We start from the raw sequence: 19,333 nt of genomic DNA, 5'->3' as shown, positions 1-19,333 counted from the left end.
AGTAACCCTCGTGCTATTGATAGAAGAAACCAGAGAAGTAGTGAATAGGTGTTTATTTCGATCTCAGCGCGGTAACAGTGGAGCGTGGGACTATCTGTTCAGACAAACAAAGGCTCTCAACATTCAATATAAGATAATAGGGAATATAACGCTTATACAAAACAAGGAAGTGAATGAATACGTGAACAATACTGTTTTGGCATATGCTTGGTTGTTTGAAGTCAACTCTTAACCAACCAACCTAAGCTGTTACATGTGTATGCTGTGGTGAACATGGTAGTATCTAACTTAGTGAATGACCGTTTTAAAGCTTAGAGTGTTCTAAACCCCTAAGCTGCGACCTCCCGATAACGGGCCGTCGTCTTAAGGTTACGACTCACTGTCACTCCTAGATCCTTATGAGACCGGACTACGGGTAATGACACATCCCCTATGTTGTACGTATTAACCTTTGAATCCCCTAAGTGCATGTAGACACACTTTTCCGAGTTGATAGGCATCAGCCACTCTTTAGACCAGTTGATCATATTATTTAAGTCTGCCTGAAGAGTAGGTGCGTCTTTGTCTCCAGTTATTACCAGCCAGATTTTTACATCTCAGCGTATAATAACATTGGTGACTGTACCATACTTGGAAGATCATTTACATACATTACAAAAAGTAAAGGACCTAGGACGGAACCTTGAGGTACTCCACTAAGTACTGGTCTCCAGATGGAGCACTTGGAATTTATTCTTACTTTCTGTCTACGACCTACTAGGATATCCTTAAGCCATTTTAAAAGAGGTCCGGCAATACCAAGGTTTGCCAACTTCAATAGCAGTCTATTAGTTGGCACCTTGTCAAAAGCCTTACTGAAATCTATGTAGACAACATCCACTGAGTTTCCGTTGTCCAGTGCATTAATTCAGAACTCCCTTGCTATAAGGAGGTTCGTTGTGCAGGATAGACCCTTTCTAAAACCATGTTGTGCCATGTTCAGCAAGTTATTGATTATTCTTTCCAGTACTTTAATTACAACACTGGTGAGGCTTACAGGTCTGTAATTCGATGGAACTTGTCGTGGACCTGTTTTATGTATGGGAGTGACGATCGCGTCCTTCCAGTCTATAGGTAACACACCTTGGTCAAGTGACATATTGAATATCATAGTCAGTGGGGCCGCGATATAATGGGCAATATGTCTGAAGATTTTGAGGTGTAGTTCATCTGACCCTGTTGACTTCTCCATGTTTAGGGTGCTAAGAGCCTTAAGCACATCGTTTTGGTCGAAGTCCACGGTGAGAAGATGGTTTGCTGACTCTGTATTTGCGTCTGGTTCTTTGTCTAGAGGAGGTTCCTGAGTGAAAACTGCCCCAAAATATTCAGTCATAGCCTCTGCTTTTTCCTGATCTTGCTCTATCATTTCGGATTCACTTCCTACTTTAATTAGGTTGGGAATCCAATGATGACCTACTCTTATCAAGAGAACGCGATTGGTGTAATGGAAGCAATTATTATTATGACCAATTGTACAAGGGATGTTTTCGCCGTACTTGTTGCTTTAACTGTTCCAAGAACATATATTCTTCCGTTGATTGTGACCTTGCACGAATTCGGTTACCCTCAGTAACAACACTTGTAACCTGGCACGATCTCGGTACTCTTTTGATAACTGAAGAAAGCCAACAAATACATCTCGACGCCACACAACCTAGTCATCACTAACTTTCTGAACTAAAGTTTTATTATTTATTGCGAAATACGTTGTACCCTATAACTCGTTGTAAAAGAGAAGGCTTTCTGAATAAAAGTTCTCAATCTTAATATTCCAATATCTACTTTAAAAATAAGCCAGAATTGTGACTGAATTTAAACTATTGTGCCCACTTAACAACAACTGGTTAGTTGCACATGTACAAACCAGATATATATACAAAAGCGAGCTCTATTTAAAAGGACAGTGGTATTCCTTCTCGTTGAGTTAATTAACTGTTTTGATCGTAAATTACGCATCAAAACTACTGTTTACACTTTAATTGCATCTACCCCAGTTAAAGTGATACTGTATTGAGTTTTTCGATTTTGCTTTTCCGTATTTATTGCATTAAGGCATACTTGGTCGACTTTTACTTGATTTATTTGGTTGATGATGTCACAGGTATTCAGTGTTTGACAACGCTTCTACCAGTAACACCTTCTAATATATTTCGTTCCCGCCCAGAGAAATCAAAAGACAGAGTCGAGGAGATTGGAAGAGTATATTTGGCGATGTTGAGCACGGCGTTACCACACGTGATCTGGTGCAGATGCCTGACCGAGCGCCTTCAGCTAGATGAGTCCACTAAAACATATGGTCAGCATCCAATGTCGAAAACTTAGTGCTATTTATTTTGGGGATTTATTTACCGCTACAGATCACTCCCCCCCTAGTGGGACAGTGACGACTCTAAGACGTGGCCAGCCAGAAGTTTAAACCCAACGAGTTTGTCGTTGGTAAACACTCTTCTGATAGCTTACTAAATTTAGCAGCGTCTGGTCGTCTTTCCTTACTATATGGGACGGAGGTACAACATAGTAAAAAAAGAAAATGTACAATGAAAATTTCGGATCCTCGTAAACGTCATCGTTCTTTTCCAGCCGTCCTGGAAAAGAAAAAAGAAAATGTAAGTGCATGTCGAAGATACACTCGTATGTGCGTGAAAGCACAATGTCGGCGGGAAAAAAAAATGGAAAATAAACTCATGAACACGTAATAGCGTTATAAAAAATTGTTTTTTTTAAATAGAAATAAAAATATATAAGCATGTTAAAATTGTTTTGTTTTTTTTTTAAAAAAAAATAATATAAAATTTCTAGAAGTGCCTTACGTGCAATAGTCGTTTAAATGTTCTGGAAATCTCACTCTTCTTCCAGAACGCGTCGTTTTAAGTTTATTTTCGGATACTGTCGAAGTATCATCGTGTGTGTTGGTTGTCGGGTGAGGTATTATAAGTGTCGGAGTCGTGTCGTTCAATTGTACCGAAGGAAAATCGACGTGGATAGGATTTCCTTCTAAATACGCTGCTTTTAAGCGATCGATGCTGATGCTATCCTTGGTTCCGTTCTTATCGACTATATAGTACTTAGATTCACGTTGAAGAACTTTGAAGGGTCCTTCGTATGCTGATTCGAATGGTCGTCGATGCGAGTCTCGACGAACGAAAACGTGTGTACTATGTCGTAAGTCAGGTTGAACGAAAACATCAGTTGATTGAGGTCGAGTGGAAGCAGGTTTAACTGAACGCATTGCGTTTGTAAGCCTGTTCGTGTAGGAGGTTAGATCCATGTTCATTGAAGAGGATGAAGGATCCACGAATTCTCCTGGTAGTCGAAGTGTCGTATCATAAACGAGTTGAGACGCAGTGTATCCAATGTCAGCTTTCACTGCATCGCGGATACCTAGTAAGACGAGTGGAAGAGCGTCGGTCCACTGTGAAACGTTTGCAGCTGATAGCGAAGCTTTCAGTTGTCGGTGAAAACGTTCTACCAACCCGTTTGCTTGTGGATGGTAGGCGGTCGTTCGGAAGCGAGTGCTTCCTAAAAGAGTGGTCAGGCGACGGAAAAGATCAGATTCAAATTGACGTCCGCGGTCTGTAGTGATGGTTGAAGGGCAGCCGAAGTTTGCTACCCATCGTTCGACGAAGGTGCGGGCCACTGTTTCAGCAGTGATGTCCTTGATAGGTACTGCTTCTGGCCATCGAGTGAAACGGTCAACGCAGGTTAAGAGATAAGAGTATCCATTTGAATCTGGTAAAGGTCCTACCAAATCCAAATGAACATGGTCGAAACGAGCATCGGGAGTTTTAAATGAGCCTAAGGGACATTTATTGTGTCTGATAACCTTAGATTTTTGGCAGCTTACACAGGAGCGTGCCCACTCCCTCACGTCTTTATTCATTCCAGGCCAGCAAAACCTTTCTGCTATGAGCTTGATGGTTGCACGAACACCTGGATGCGAAAGTTTGTGCAATGTGTTGAAGACATTGCGTCGATAATGTTTCGGCACGATTGGGCGATCCCTACCTGTAGATGTGTCACAAAGTAAGGTTTCCTTACCTGTTCCCATCTGTTTGATACGTAGTTTAAGGGTTGTGGACGATAACTCGTGCTGAAGATCACCGTCTTCTTTTTGAAGCTCGGCGAGTTTAAGAAGGTCGATTCCTTGGAAACTGTTCAAGGAAGTTATACGAGATAAAGCGTCTGCAACTACATTGTTTGCTCCAGAGACGTGTTGAATATCTGAAGTAAACTGCGAAATGTAGTCCAGTTGTCGAGACTCACGGGGAGAGTACTTGTCAGAAGGAGAGCTCAACGAGAAAGTGAGCGGTTTATGGTCCGTGAAAAGAGTGAATTCACGACCTTCGATGTAGTGTTGGAAATGCCGTACAGCACAATACATAGCTAGGAGTTCCCTACCGAATGTGCTGTACCTCGATTCGGTGTCTAGCAACCTTCTAGAGAAAAAGGCCAAGGGTTGCCAGGAGTTGTTAACCCATTGTTGTAAGACTCCTCCGATTGCTGAGTCGGATGCGTCTACTGCGATGCTAATGGGTGCTCGGGTGTCCTGATGTGCGAGCATTGTTGCTTTAGCAATCAGTTCCTTAACTGTGAAGAATGCTTTTCGTGCGTTGTCGTCCAAATTAATGGATTTCGCATTTCCACGAAGTTGGTCGGTCAGAGGTTTCATAAGTAATGCGCATTTGGGTATGAAACGTCTATAGAAACTTACCAGGCCGTTAAACGTGCGCAATTGCTTGACGGTGGTCGGTTCTGGGTAATCCAGAATGGCCGCCACTTTGGTCCTAAGAGGTCGAATGCCTTGAGCATCGATAGTGTGTCCTAGGAAGTCTAACGAGTCGGTTCCGAATTGGCATTTCTGAACGTTTACCGTTATGCCATGTTTTTGAAGTCGTTCGAATACAAGATCCAGATGCTTGAGATGTGTTTCTCTGTCCGGACTTGCGATTAGACAGTCATCAACATACGCGTGTACGAAGTTGAGACCTCGAAAAACGTCGTCTATGAATCTTTGGAATGTTTGAGCAGCATTCCTTAGACCGAAAGGCATTCGCAAAAATTCATAGAGTCCGAAGGGAGTTATGATAGCCGTTTTCGGTATGTCGTCAGTAGCCATAGGGATTTGGTTATACGCTTCAACCAAGTCGATTTTCGAAAAGGCAGTTGTACCTTTCAAGGTAGCTGTCAAATCGTGAATGTGAGGCAACGGGTAACGATCGGGAATGGTTTTCGCGTTCAATCGCCGATAGTCACCAGTTGGACGCCAATCCTTTTTAGGGACCATGTGCAACGGAAATGCATATGGGCTACTTGACGGTTGTATGATTCCTAAGTCCATCATGTGATCGAATTCGTTTTTCGCTAACCTTAGCTTTTCAGGAGCTAGTCGGCGTGCTTTAGAAAATACAGGTGGTCCTGTAGTCGTGATGTGATGTGTAACATTGCTGGTTACACACGGTAGTTTCGTTTGAGTTTGTTGTATCTCAGGGTACTTATCGAGTAGTGGTTGATAGAGTGGGTCTATCATATGTTTAACTGTGACTGGGGATACTCTACAACCAGTAAAAGAAGTTACGCAAACGGATAAATTAGTGTTTCCGTCTACTAGCCTCCGTTTGCGCGTGTCGATGATCAGATTGTGGTGTTGTAGAAGATCCATACCAATGATTGGCATAGAAACATCTGCAACAACGAAAATCCAGTGGATGGGTTTGCGTAAACCCACGTTAAGGTAAACGTACCTTTTGCCATACGTAGCGATCGGTTTTCCGTTTGCCGCCTGTAAGTTTAGGGTCGATTCGTGTAGTCGGTCGTTAGGATTTGCTGGGAGAACGCTAACTTCTGCGCCAGTGTCGACGAGGTAGCGAACTCTCGTTGTCACATCTGTGACGAATAACAGACGGCTTTGTTCGCCGGCTACGGTTGCCGTTAACGCGTGCCGGCTTGGAAGTTTCCCGAATTGCTTTTCGAATCAGTCGGTTTCGTGTTGGGAAAATTGCAGGGTTTCCTGCAATTTCTGGAAAACTTTCCATACTGGTTATGATACCAGCACCAGTCGGGATTATCTGTCTCTCGTGGTCTAGAGACAGATCGCTTACGAGAAATGCTTCTACGTGGTGTGCGCGATCTCTTACGGTCGGTACGAAGACTAAGATAACGCGTGAGTGTGTGACATAAGTCGTTTATATCATTCTGAGTCGTTTGAGGTTTTTCTTTGACTGAAAATACCTCGGTAGTAGATTTCGTAATTTCTAAAATGCGGTCGGCAGATGCAGCTAGCTCGTCTAAGGCGTTGTTCTGGAACGAGACCAGAACTGCTTGCACCTGTTGGGGAAGTTTTGACAAGAAGAGTTGTTTGAATAGGCCTTCGTCGAAAGTTCTTGGGCCTATAACCTCTCTCATCCGTTGCAACATGTCTGTCGCAGAACCGTGTTGCAGGTCGATATTGTTGAAGAGTTGATCTAACCTTTGTCGATCGGTTAGGTCTCCTCGTTTAAGAATCGAGCGTTTTAAGATTTCGTAAGGATCGGAAACATCACTAGTAAACATACTAGATGTTACGTACCTGTTGAATTCGCGCGGTAGTGCCTTGACTACTGCGAGGAATTGTGCACGTGTGTCGATCACGCCGTGCTCGGAGAAGTCGGCTTCGGCGTAGCAAAACCAGGCTTCGATGTTGTCGGGCCAGAAAGGCATCAGTTGAAACGAAGGCGGGGACAAAGTCTTAAGCTTGAGTACTTTAGGTGTCTGTTCAGTCATGATGAAGTATGAAGTACGATAATGAACGAGGGGAAAATATATATATCCAGGAAAAAACACGAAAAAATCACAATGTTTAAAAAAATAAAAAAATAAGGCAATGATATATAAAAATCCAAAAAAGGAACAGACTCACAGTTGCAATTAGGTGTACCAGATCACGTCGGTTTCACCAATGATGATGTCACAGGTATTCAGTGTTTGACAACGCTTCTACCAGTAACACCTTCTAATATATTTCGTTCCCGCCCAGAGAAATCAAAAGACAGAGTCGAGGAGATTGGAAGAGTATATTTGGCGATGACCAATATATCGGAATTCTCTGATCTAATCTGGCTAGCGATTGTGGTTGATGTTGAGCACGGCGTTACCACACGTGATCTGGTGCAGATGCCTGACCGAGCGCCTTCAGCTAGATGAGTCCACTAAAACATATGGTCAGCATCCAATGTCGAAAACTTAGTGCTATTTATTTTGGGGATTTATTTACCGCTACATGGTTAAGGTTTGAAAATCCTTTTAGATATCATGTTTTTGTCACCGTTCTAGTTGATTTTCAAGATGGCTAGGTCTACTCATAAATGTGGACAACCATACTGCTTATTTCCCGTGGATGAAGGGATGCAATGTAATGAGTGTAATAAGTGGTTCCATAAGATGTGCACCCGATTAAGCCCCACTGCATATAAAAAATGTTCAAAGCCCAACTCACATTGGCTTCATAGTTTTTGTTGCTCGAGCAAAACATTGCTTATCCAGGAGGCAATTAGTCTCCTGGTGTTGGCTAATAAGAAGGTTGATGAGGGCTGTACTGATAACATTGGTACTGATGCCGAAGATTGCGTTAGTGTCGTAAGTGCTATCACGGCGCAAGTCAGACATCTACCTGTGCAACCCGCAGTTAAACGTTCTCCCCCGAAACGATCAGTGAGTGATACCTCATTAAACGTTGGTGGCCATATTGCTACAGCAGCAACCGGTGACCCAGATAAAACAATTACTGTCCCGAGTTGCTCTAATGTAGACGTTTCGACTGATGGAAAATGGATGACGCGAAAACGCAGAAGAGTAGGAAAGATAGCTAAAACTAATGACTGTTTACTTGATAAGTCCTTGGTGGACTCTCAGACCAATCCGCCAAAGTCCCATAGTAAAGCTTCGTCTGACATTGTTGTGAGTCATTCGCTTGACTCCCAGGGCTCTGTAAAAATAAAAACTAATCGTAAGCTACCAGTAGTCAAAATACAAGATCTAACGTCACGGTCGAAAGCTGTGAACACAGTTTCCAAAGAAGCTAAACCCCTCCCTAGTTTAATTATTTGGAATCTAGAGGAGTCGAAAGACAACAACCCTGCTAGAAGACATGCACATGACCTGCAGTTAGTGGAGTCTGTGGTAAGGAATGTACTACGTGAAGAGGTTTCAGGGGTATATATTACAAAAGTAATACGCCTTGGTGAGTGGGTTGGAGGCGAGACCCAACCAAGAAGAATCCTGAAGCTGGTTCTCGGGAGTTTTGAAGAAAGAGACATATTATTGAAAAGTGCACTAAAAATTCGTGCCTCAAATATCCGTATTCGACCAGATTGGCCGCTTGAGGATCAAATCAAGTGGAAGAATGCTCTTACGAAGTTGAGGACTCGCAAATTAAATGGCGAAAATAACCTTACCATTAAGGGTTTTCGGGTAGTCAGGTCTTGGAAGCCAACGCTTCTGAGGCCAGTATAGGTAGAACGATTGATTTCCAAAGCACATTAAGTGTGTGCTACACGAACGCTCGTAGTCTTAGAAATAAAACGTCCGAGCTAAGTCTGATGGAGCAAGAATTATGTCCTGATATAATCGTTGTTACAGAAACTTGGTTCACCGTTGATATAGACTGTTCTCCTTTCATTGCTGGTTATATCTGTATTAGAAGTGATAGAGTTTCAAGTCGCAAAAGGGGAGGTGTAATATTATACGTTAGGGATCACTTTCATATACAATCAATCATATCGGAGGCTCATGCTAGTAGTACATGTGAGGTAGCATGTTGTAAGATTAAATCTAGAAATGGGTTAGTGACTATAGGGGGAATCTACCGTATTCCGTGTTGTCTTGCTGACGACTTTATCCTAAGACACATCTGTTCTTGGAGTGTGGCAGAATGTTGTCTCATCATTGAGGACTTCAACGCACCGCATATCAACTGGATAGAGCTTACAGCTCCAGGTGGTGGTTTCGATAGCGACCTTTTATCTACCGTTATTCAGTGTGCACTTGTACAATGTATCACAAAACCGACACATATTAATTTGCAACATGATCCGTCACTGCTGGACCTCGTTCTCACCCCCACTCTGAGGATGTCTTTGATATCCAGCACCTTCCCCCACTAGTGAACAGTGATCACGTTGTACTTCGCTTTAAGTTTAGGACACATGGTGTACGATTTGTATCTGCTCCACCCCGTCCCAATATCTGGCGAGCTAATATTCCGGCAATCAGAAACTGTGCTATCCCGACCGATTGGTCGGTCGACGTGGATGGATTGATCGAAGATGAGTGGAATAAGTTTAAGGCTACATTCGAGTCCGTACCGTCGCTGTTTATCCCATGGTCAGCACGTAAGCTATCACATTGCCCTCCATGGATTAATAAGGAAACCAAGAAGCTGTTAAAGCGTAGGAAACATTTCTGGGACTTATTCTTGTTGACAGGTCATGCACCATTTAAGCGTGAGTACCAAAAATACCGTAATATCTGTAAGAAAACCATAGCCAAATCCCGTACCACTTACGAACGACAGTTACTATATGATAGCCGTACTTGTCCGAAACTATTGTTTTCGTATGTTAAACGGCGAACGGAACGTAGTGATGGTATTCCCCCGTTACTGTTACACGAAAATTCAGAATTACTAGCTGAATCAGATCGGGCAAAAGCTGAGTCTTTTTCAGATTATTTTAGCGAAGTCTTCTCTACGTTTATTGTAGCAAATACTTGTCCCACTCACACCGAGATACCAACCATTGAGTCTGTACAGGTGACTGAGGACACTGTCCATCCGTTTATAACTAACCTCAAACCTGGTAAGATACCGGGTCCTAACGAGTTACATCCACGGTTGCTGTCATCTCTTGCGGACATTATTTCAAAACCGCTTGCGACACTCTTTAACATGTCCCTTTCACTCGCTCAACTCCCTAGAGATTGTAAGGACGCTATAGTTAGTCCTATATTTAAGGACGGTCAGCGACAGATAGTATCTAACTACCGGCCTGTCAGTCTAACTAGCATAGTCGTTGAGTTACTCGAAAAGATAATTCGGGTTAGGTTGCTAAGACACATATATTTACACAATCTGTTAGCTACTGAGCAACACGGATTTCGTAACAAGCGTTCATGCTTGACTACCTTGCTTATTGCGAGGAAGGATTGGACAGCAGCCCTAGATAACGGTCTATCTGTCGACGTGATATTCATAGATTTTAGCAAAGCATTTGACAAAGTTTCACACTTAGGTCTTATGTAGAAGCTCATGAGCTTCGGAATAATAGGTACTGTACAGGAGTGGATAGGTAACTTCTTATGTGGCCGCAGACAGAGAGTGGGGGTCAACGGAACGCTATCCGATTGGAAGCCGGTCAAAAGTGGTGTACCCCAAGGCACCATCTTAGACCCTCTGCTCTTCCTTCTCTACGTTAATGAGTTACTGCTGTTACTTAGATCGTCGACATTATTGTTTGCGGATGATGTAAAAATCTGGAAAACAATAAAAAGTGCGGCTGATCATGTGGATCTTCAAGCTGACTTAGACGATTTAGTTAGATTGGCTCGAGAGTGGGGCTTAGAAATCAATGCTAGGAAGAGTGTACTAATGCACATCGGTCACGGTAATAGTTACCGTAACACTATTGAGGGTAATCCTCTTCCATGCGTTCAAGAGCATAAGGACTTAGGAGTAATATTAAGTCATGACTTAAAAACAACTGCGCATTGCAAAGCAGCAGCTGTCAAAGGTTTTCGTGCGTTATGGTCACTTCACCGAGCGTTCAAATCTTTTGACGAGGAAACGTTTTGAATTTTATATCCCATATATGTTAGACCACATTTAGAGTACTGTATCCAAGCAGCTAGCCCGTGTCTAGTAAAGGATACTAACTCCCTTGAGCGTGTCCAGCGTGTGGGAACGAAATTAGTGAAGGGTCTTTCTAGACTCCCTTACGATGAGCGTTTAAAATGCCTAAATCTTTTTTCCTTGTCGTATCATAGGACACGAGGTGACCATATACTGGCTTTTCGTTTCTTTAATTATGATTTGGGTGTTAATATGTCTTACCATTTTGCTCCCTCCAGCACTAATAATCTCCGAGGTCATAACAAGAAGGTTCATAAACCACGATCTAATAAACTTAAAGTGGGGTTCCGTTTTTCTCATCGAGTAGTCAATCATTGGAACACCTTACCCGAACAAGTGGTATCAGCCCCATCAGTGAATACTTTCAAGGAAAATCTAGAATTTCACTGGAAAGCAATGTGTCAGGATTAACACAGGTTCATCAACCTACTATCCTTATTACTGAAGACTGAAGTCAATCCACTGACTAAACAAGAAGCCATTTAAAAGAATACAAACGTTCAAGCTAAAGTCGATGGAAAACCTGAATCCAGAATTAATTTCTACCACTGTTTCGCTGAAATTGAAACAAGACGGCTTCTCACTAAGATATATTAAGAGAATAGTAAGATGAAACGAGGGTTTCGTCAACTATAATCGTTGGATTCCATTGATTAGCGAAGGAAATAAAACCCGTTTTCTCTCTATGTGTCTTAGATGAATATGGATGAAGAACACAACCGACCTTAAACTTAATAATTTTGATAAATACTTGAGGAACATGTCTTTCATCCAGAGGTATTGACAGTAGTCTGGAACTGAAATGTCAAACTAAAAGTACCTCTGATGTTCTAGAGACAATTTTATTGATGAAATTTCAATCTAAACGGGATACACCTACAAAGATCCTTAAAAACCAATTGTTGAAATTTCTGAGAACAGCTTTTGTCTGAAGAAACTCGAGTTTGTGTTTTCGTCGCATATCTGATTCTCGGACATTTCAGGTATGAACTTATACATCGATTTGTCTCAAGTATAATCGATCAGCTTACTTGCTCTCGTTCATCAGGATACGTTGGTTAGAAAAGACATATGCTTCCCAAAGAATGTAGGTTAGTCAACGATAATATTGCTAAACACACGAGTGAAGACCTTAGATCTAATACCTGATAGGGTTGTGGATGTAAAGCTTCGTTGTCCAATACCATAGGAGCAGTATAAGAGTTTGTGGTTGCGTACTACTGAGCTGTCACATGCAAATAGTTGATTATGCAAATGCTCTCAGTTACGTTACACGATGGAACGCAGTCTATTTCAAAGGCTGCCGAAGGAATCCAGTCAATACTTGAAAGACTAGACAAGCATCATTTCGGACGTTAATTGGTAGTCAATCAATCGCGACCCGAATATTTCAATAGTAAAATCTGAAAATATCAAGCTGAATGTTATTGAGAGCATGAGTATCCCCAAAGATTACAATTAGGCTTTCATGTTGAGTGCTGGCCAGTGTGAAACGTGCGTCAAGAAGGGTTTTCTATTTACCAAGTCCAAGTAACTAACAATTCAACTGCCGTGAATTCTGTAGTTATTACTTCCAGAATATAAATTATTATTATTACACTAGTGGTCATATTGATAAGATTCGATGATTAGTAAAGAATTAGACAACCATAACTTTTATCACTACTCAACCGTTATTCACTAGTATAATTCTATTTCGTTAAAAATAAATACTCTTCTACAGAAAGACTAATCAAATTAAACATGGATTTGTGTTGGTTATTTACAGAATTCATCTGAACATTTTGTATGGTATTATTGATCAAGTCGACTTTATCATTCCATAGTTTGCATAAAGATCGTTCAGTTTTGAAAAGTCTGTTAGTTAGTCATTAATCATGACAACGAAACTCTGTGTAACTTTATTTCTTCAAAGGAGTCTTGCTTCAGTTTATGATTCTGTTTTTCTGATTTATAAAACAGTTCACTACAGATTTACATACACTTCATTGTACGATTTGATTATCATGTGTCTCGCTTACTATATAGAAGTCTTCATAGTCCAGTCAACGTTCGAATGAAAGTGAAAAGAAGAGTGTCAGCCGTCTTGTCTGATGCCGGTCCTCACTTGGAATGTGAGCAGGAATGTCAGCTGCCCTCCATGCGGACCTTTCAGTGTAGCCTGTCGTATGAATTTGTTGGGGACGATTGATCCCCAAAACTCAAATTTTGTAATTTACTTATCGATTAAATGTGCAGATAGGTCAATTGATGAACTATCGATTAAATGTACAAATAGGTCAATTGATGAACTATCGATTAAATGTTCAAATAGCAGTCAATTGTTGATTAATGTTCAAAAATCTTCCATGACAATATCGATTGTAAATATTTGTATAAATACGCTTGATTTGTGTGCTTGACTTGACTGGTTATCTGCTGTTTGTCTGTAGAATACACTTTCTACACCTTACAAGACTTCTTGATCGAGTTAGCAGAGTTGGGGACAACGGACCAGAATAGACTATCGAGATTCTGAATCCTTGATCCGATCGATAAGTCACTGTCATATAATCGGCTGTCCAAAGTCAGCCTTCAGCATCCAGATTTGTCATCAGTGTCCTTCAGCAACATTGGTCATTAATCAAACAGTAATTTTCATTACCGGTGCTGAATAAAAAAAATGACTCTCCCTTCCGATCGAGTGCAGCTGCTATTTGAAAGACAGTTGGAGTTTTTAGTCAAATTACGCACGCAGCTGTTAAATCACTCATGCTTTGGAGATGCAAAGGAAGTGGATGGATTGATCTCTCAACTGCACACAGAGCTGGAAAATGTCTGCAGCCCCAATGAATCCCCGATAAACCGTATTTCAAACGGTACAACAGTCACTCAAGATTCGCCCAGTGGTCCAGCGAACGACTTTACAGTTTCAAAGAATTTTCCGTAAGGATTTACCGTCCACACTGTAAAACGCATTCTCATAGTCAAGGGACTTGATGAATAGTGACGCGTTCCACTCAATTGATCGCACAAAGATGTTGGGTAGTGTCGCGATTTAGTCTGTGTATGATAGATCCTTACAGAATCCATTCTTGATTTATTCCCTATCTATTAGTCACTGCCTCCCACATTCACAGACACATTTGGCCAAATATTGTACAAATATTATTTTCTTTTTTATGGTGAGTTGTGGTCTGTTTGATTGTTATATAAACTCAGTATGTTTGGGATATAATGATTCATATCGCAGAGGCTCGGATTGGTGTTCTGGACTCAACGGGCTGGGTTAGACGGAAAGCAGGACCAATCAGAACTGTAAGGTGCTCGCACGTGTTTTACGCGTCATTGGTCTGATCGATAATTCACTGCTCCCCAATTCGAAGTATCATTACTTGTCCATTAACAGGGCACTCAGGCCACAAGTTATAACAGAATATCTATGCATGTCAGAAAACTCGTAATAGTACAATTTCCAGCTGATCACTGGAAACCGTATTATTTTATTTTAGTCGACACCAATTGGAGGTGACCCACAGTTTCTGTACATTTCATTCGGTCAATGTTCCAACTAACTATTGATAACATTGCATATTTATGAATGAGTATTTGTGCATTTCATTCTGTAGACCAATTCATGTTCTCGCTCATTCTTGTGTTCTTGCTCAGGTAGTGATTTCGCTGTTTTAGCTCATATTATACCGTTTATCAGTACTAGATTTTGAACCCCGCACGTCATAACATACATAATGTCTGGAAGGCACTCACCGAAGTCAATTAGAGAAGGCTGTCGTGATTGATTTTCCAGTGCCTCTAGCCTTTCAATACGTGTTTAGCTTGGATATAATATATATATATTCATTTTATTATTACAGTGAACAAATTCTATCGTGAAGATAACATCTATTCGTTAGAGAGGATTACGGTATGAAGGGGAATTAAGGTTTCGTATGACTGAAGGAGTGGTTTTAATCTACATAAAATAAGAATTCGACAATGAAAGAGCAATATGAGAAAATAAACATTAACAAAACAGAACTAATGTGTTAAAATTGAATTGCCAGGGTGGTAATAGTTTTATTACTGTCTCTTTCTGGACACATAAAACAGGTTCGAGTTCTTCATGTCAATTGCTTCAGTAAACTAAAGAGAAACAGTATTTTTATGTCTGCTAATAATTTTGAAAGCTTGAAGAATGTCAATGGTATGTCCGGTATCAAGGAATTCAGCAAATGAAAACCGATGAATGAAGGGATGATTTCAATGTATGAAAATAAGAATTAGTCTATCGAGAACAACGAAGTAAAACCTGACAAAATAATCAAATTGATAATAATAGCAAAAAAAATAACAATTAACCAAGGAACTGATGGGTTGATTACTATTGATTAAATAGGGTTTGGGTTACTTAATTGCCACTGCTGCGGTAAACCGGAGAGATGCTACATTTGTTTGTCTGCTAATAAATTAAAGGATTTTCAAGTGTCGGTGGTATAACCGGCATAAATAAATAACCGACCTATTGCACTATTTTAAGCTGTAAGACTTCTCAGTTTCAAATTCTTTGGAACGTGCATCGAAATGCGACCAAGTACTCTTCTGTCTGTTCTTCCAATATAGGTGCTTCAACAAGTACATGGAAACCGATAAACAAAGTACGAATTTCCACACTTACACATGTTGAAATGTGTGATCAAAATATAAAAATTGTAAATAACATCCCCCCATTTACATTGGACTATCAAACCGTCCCTTTTAGAAATCGGATTTATCAATGTGCATCCTTTTGAATCCCACCCATTTTCACGCTTTCTCATTGGAGGATAACCAATGTTAATCACTTGTGAGTACAAGCTTAATATTGTGCCTCGCTTTTGTATTAGATTCATTATAGATTACGTAACAAACAACAATGATAAAACTCGGTAATTTCTAAATGCTCAGTAGCATGAGAAAGGTTTCTACTAAGCAACTGACTGAAGAATCACTCTCGAATCCTCAACATTACGACGTTGTTTCAACGACATTTGTAACCGTTGTAGAAACAATGAATATAGTAATAGTAATTTAACTATTGAATAACATTTACTAGTGATAACATGAAAGTAAGTTGAACACGTTTGTAGGAGAACTGATGAGTTCATATGATCTGCGAATGCAACTTGAAGTGTAAGTGTTTCTAGTAGTTACTCTAATGTTGCAGAACAATAGAAGTAGATTTATCGTCATCATCAAAGTATCAAATGATGGTGATGCTGAAGTAAAATCGGGTTACATTTACATTTCTTTGAAACAAATACAGTCTTCTTGGTACTGTTTGAACAGCATTTTAAAGTCAAAACAACAATTCATTTGAAAAGTTCAAATGTGTAGGATTAGATCAATAACAGCTCATAAAAAGGAAAGCAACATCAACATGTTTCTTTCTTTTTACGAGAATGATTCTGAAGGGAATCTTTAAATTCTGCATTGAATTAAGATTATCGTCTTCTAATTATTCTTCTAAACACATTTACGATAGGACTGCAACTAACCAGTCTCTTACTGGCGTATGCACGTACTGTGCGTATTTCCTTAATTCACAAGCATTCTGAGCAAAGATGAATAGTGGTTCTCAGAGTAATCCAGTTTAACGTGTGTTTCATCCTATTTGAGACTTGTCAGCCTGATGTACTTGCATCTCAGAGTTGATGTTCACTCTAGAACTCCAACCCACTACCGTGCGTTTCAAGCGCCATCATGTTATCACTTTAGCTACTGAATCTTGAGGCAATATCGAGGTGTAATGTTTACATTAATGTTAACAGAATAGTCACCATACTGATATACTAAGAAATCATATTATCTGTCAAGTTGGTAACATTAGTAATAGAAATTATGATTACAGTTCATTGAATGATCCCGATTAAAATTTGTGAAATATTTTTAACAATCATCTTATTTACTACTCACAAAGGTATTCAGTAGTTTATTATGATTGGTTTATGCTCATAGTTTATTAAATACTCAGTTCATGAGTATCAAGTTAAACTGATATTAAATTATTAAGATAGAGCTCAAGTTGACCATATTCAATTGTTTATCAATAAGAGTTTAAGTATATTAGTACTTTGAATAATTTTTTTCTGGTTAGCGTTTTTAGCATGGCCATCAGACAAATCAAGAGGGTCAGACAACATTAGAGCACAGGCTCTGAAAGCAGACGTAGCGGCAACTGCAAGGATACCCAATATTCTCTTCAATAAGATTTGGGATGAGGAACAAGTACCAAGAGACTGGAAAGAAAGACTTCTGATCGAAATACTGAAGAAAGGCGATCTCAGCAAGTGTGATAACTACAGGGGCATCACTCTTCTCTCAATACCAGCAAACATATTCAAAAGGGTGTTGTTGAACAGAATGAAGGGCTCCGTAGACGCCCAACTTCGAAACCGACAGGTTGGATTCCGTAAGGATAGGATCGTTTACTGACCAAGTCTCAGCATTACGGATCATTGTAGAACAATCAATTAAATGGAATTCATCGCTCTACATCAACTTCATTGATTACGAGAAAGCATTTGATAGCGTGGACAGAACAACACTATGGAATCTTCTTCGACAGTACGGCGTGCCTCAGAAGATAGTCAGTATCATACGGAATTCCTATGATGGATTAAACTGCAAAATCGTGCGTGGAGGTCTGTTGACAAAGTCGTTCGAAGTAAACACCGGTGTCAGGCAAGATCGCTTACTTTCACCCTTCTTCTTTTTCCTGGTGATCGACCGTATCATGATGACGTCCACATCTGGGATGAAGCATGGGATAAAGTGGACAGCTAGGATGCAGGTGGACGATCTAGAATTCGTAGATGATCTGTCTCTCTCGCATACACAACAACAAATGCAGGAGATGACGAACAGTGTAGCGTCAGCCTCAGCAGCAGCAGTAGATCTCAATAAACACAAAAGGAATAGCAAGATTCTCCGATACAAAACAGCATACACCAATCGGATCTTAATTTACGGAGAAGCTTTGACGGATGTAAAAACATTAAAATATCTGGGCAGCATCATTGATGAACAGGGTGGATCTGATGCATATGTGAATGCGCAGAGTAAGAGGAACATATTTACACTTGAAGAACATCTTGAAATCCAAACAACTGTCAACAAACATCAAGGTCACAATTTTCAATGCAAATGTCAAAACACTTCTAATGTATGGGGTGGAAACTTGGAGAACTACCACAACAATCATCCAGAAAATACAGGTGTTTATTAACAGTTGTCCACACAAAATACATCAGATCCGTTGACCAGACACTATCAGAAACGACCAGATAAGGAAGTGAACAAAGCAGATCCTAGCGGAAGAAGAAATCAGAAGGAAGCGCTGGAAGTGTATAGAACACACATTTAGGAATGTCACAAGACAGGCCCTCACTTGGAATCCTCAAGTCTAAATGAGAAGGAGAGGAAGACCAAAGAACACATTACGCCGAGAAATGGAGACAGACATGAGAAAAATGAACATGAATTGGATGTCTCTAGAAAAAAAGGTTCAGGACAGAGTGGGTTGGAGAATGCTGGTCGGCAGCCTATGCCGCAATGGAAGTAACAGGCGTAAGTAAGTAACTAAGTACGTTAGTACTTTGTATTTTACAAGTTGAAAAAATTTAACCAATTTTTTGCCTTCTGGTTGATGTGAAGTCCTGCAATTGACTAGTCTCTTTTTAGTGTATGCAAACATAGGCTTTCAACATCATTTTGATGAAAAAAAAAACAGTACAAATGAATTTCACCACACAATATTGTAGAAGCTATTGAATATCTGGACTCAGTAGCTAGAGGGATAATGCAATGGTATTTGAGGCGAACAATAGTGGGTTCGAGTCCCTGAGTGAATATCAACTCTGAGATGCAGTTGCACCCATTTGATGAGTCTTAAACAGAATGAAAAGTGTTTACTGAATATCGGTACTAGCCACCATTCATCTCTGTTAATTATTTTCATTGTTTACAGCTAAACAAGAAGTATGTCGTAAAGTTATCGAATGATAATATTATTCTACAATTCAGGGATTTTGTAATCTTAAACAGTGCAATCCAGAGTATCTTTAACAACTACTAGTTGGTAAATTAGTTAGTTTGAGGTAGATAATTTCTGAGTGATCTGGTAATTGTGTAGTATCACTTCATGTCTTTGATTAACACTCATAATGAGTTTGTGATGAAGACAAAAGAGCTGTCTTATGTATCTACATTTGAGGGAAATCCATCTGTCTCCACAAAGTTTTATTACAGAACTTACATATACGACGTTAGTTTAAACAAATAACTGTTTTCATTAGAATTGTTTAAATGTTGTACAATGTAAAATCCATGAATATTGTAATACAGTGGCTAACATAAGATGGAAACAAACAGAGAGTAAATATATTATTCTAATTTATT

Source organism: Schistosoma haematobium, chromosome 1 (assembly GCF_000699445.3).
Source record: "Schistosoma haematobium chromosome 1, whole genome shotgun sequence".
In the NCBI taxonomy this organism is placed as follows: Eukaryota; Metazoa; Platyhelminthes; class Trematoda; order Strigeidida; family Schistosomatidae; genus Schistosoma; species Schistosoma haematobium.
This window is presented reverse-complemented; position numbering follows the sequence as displayed.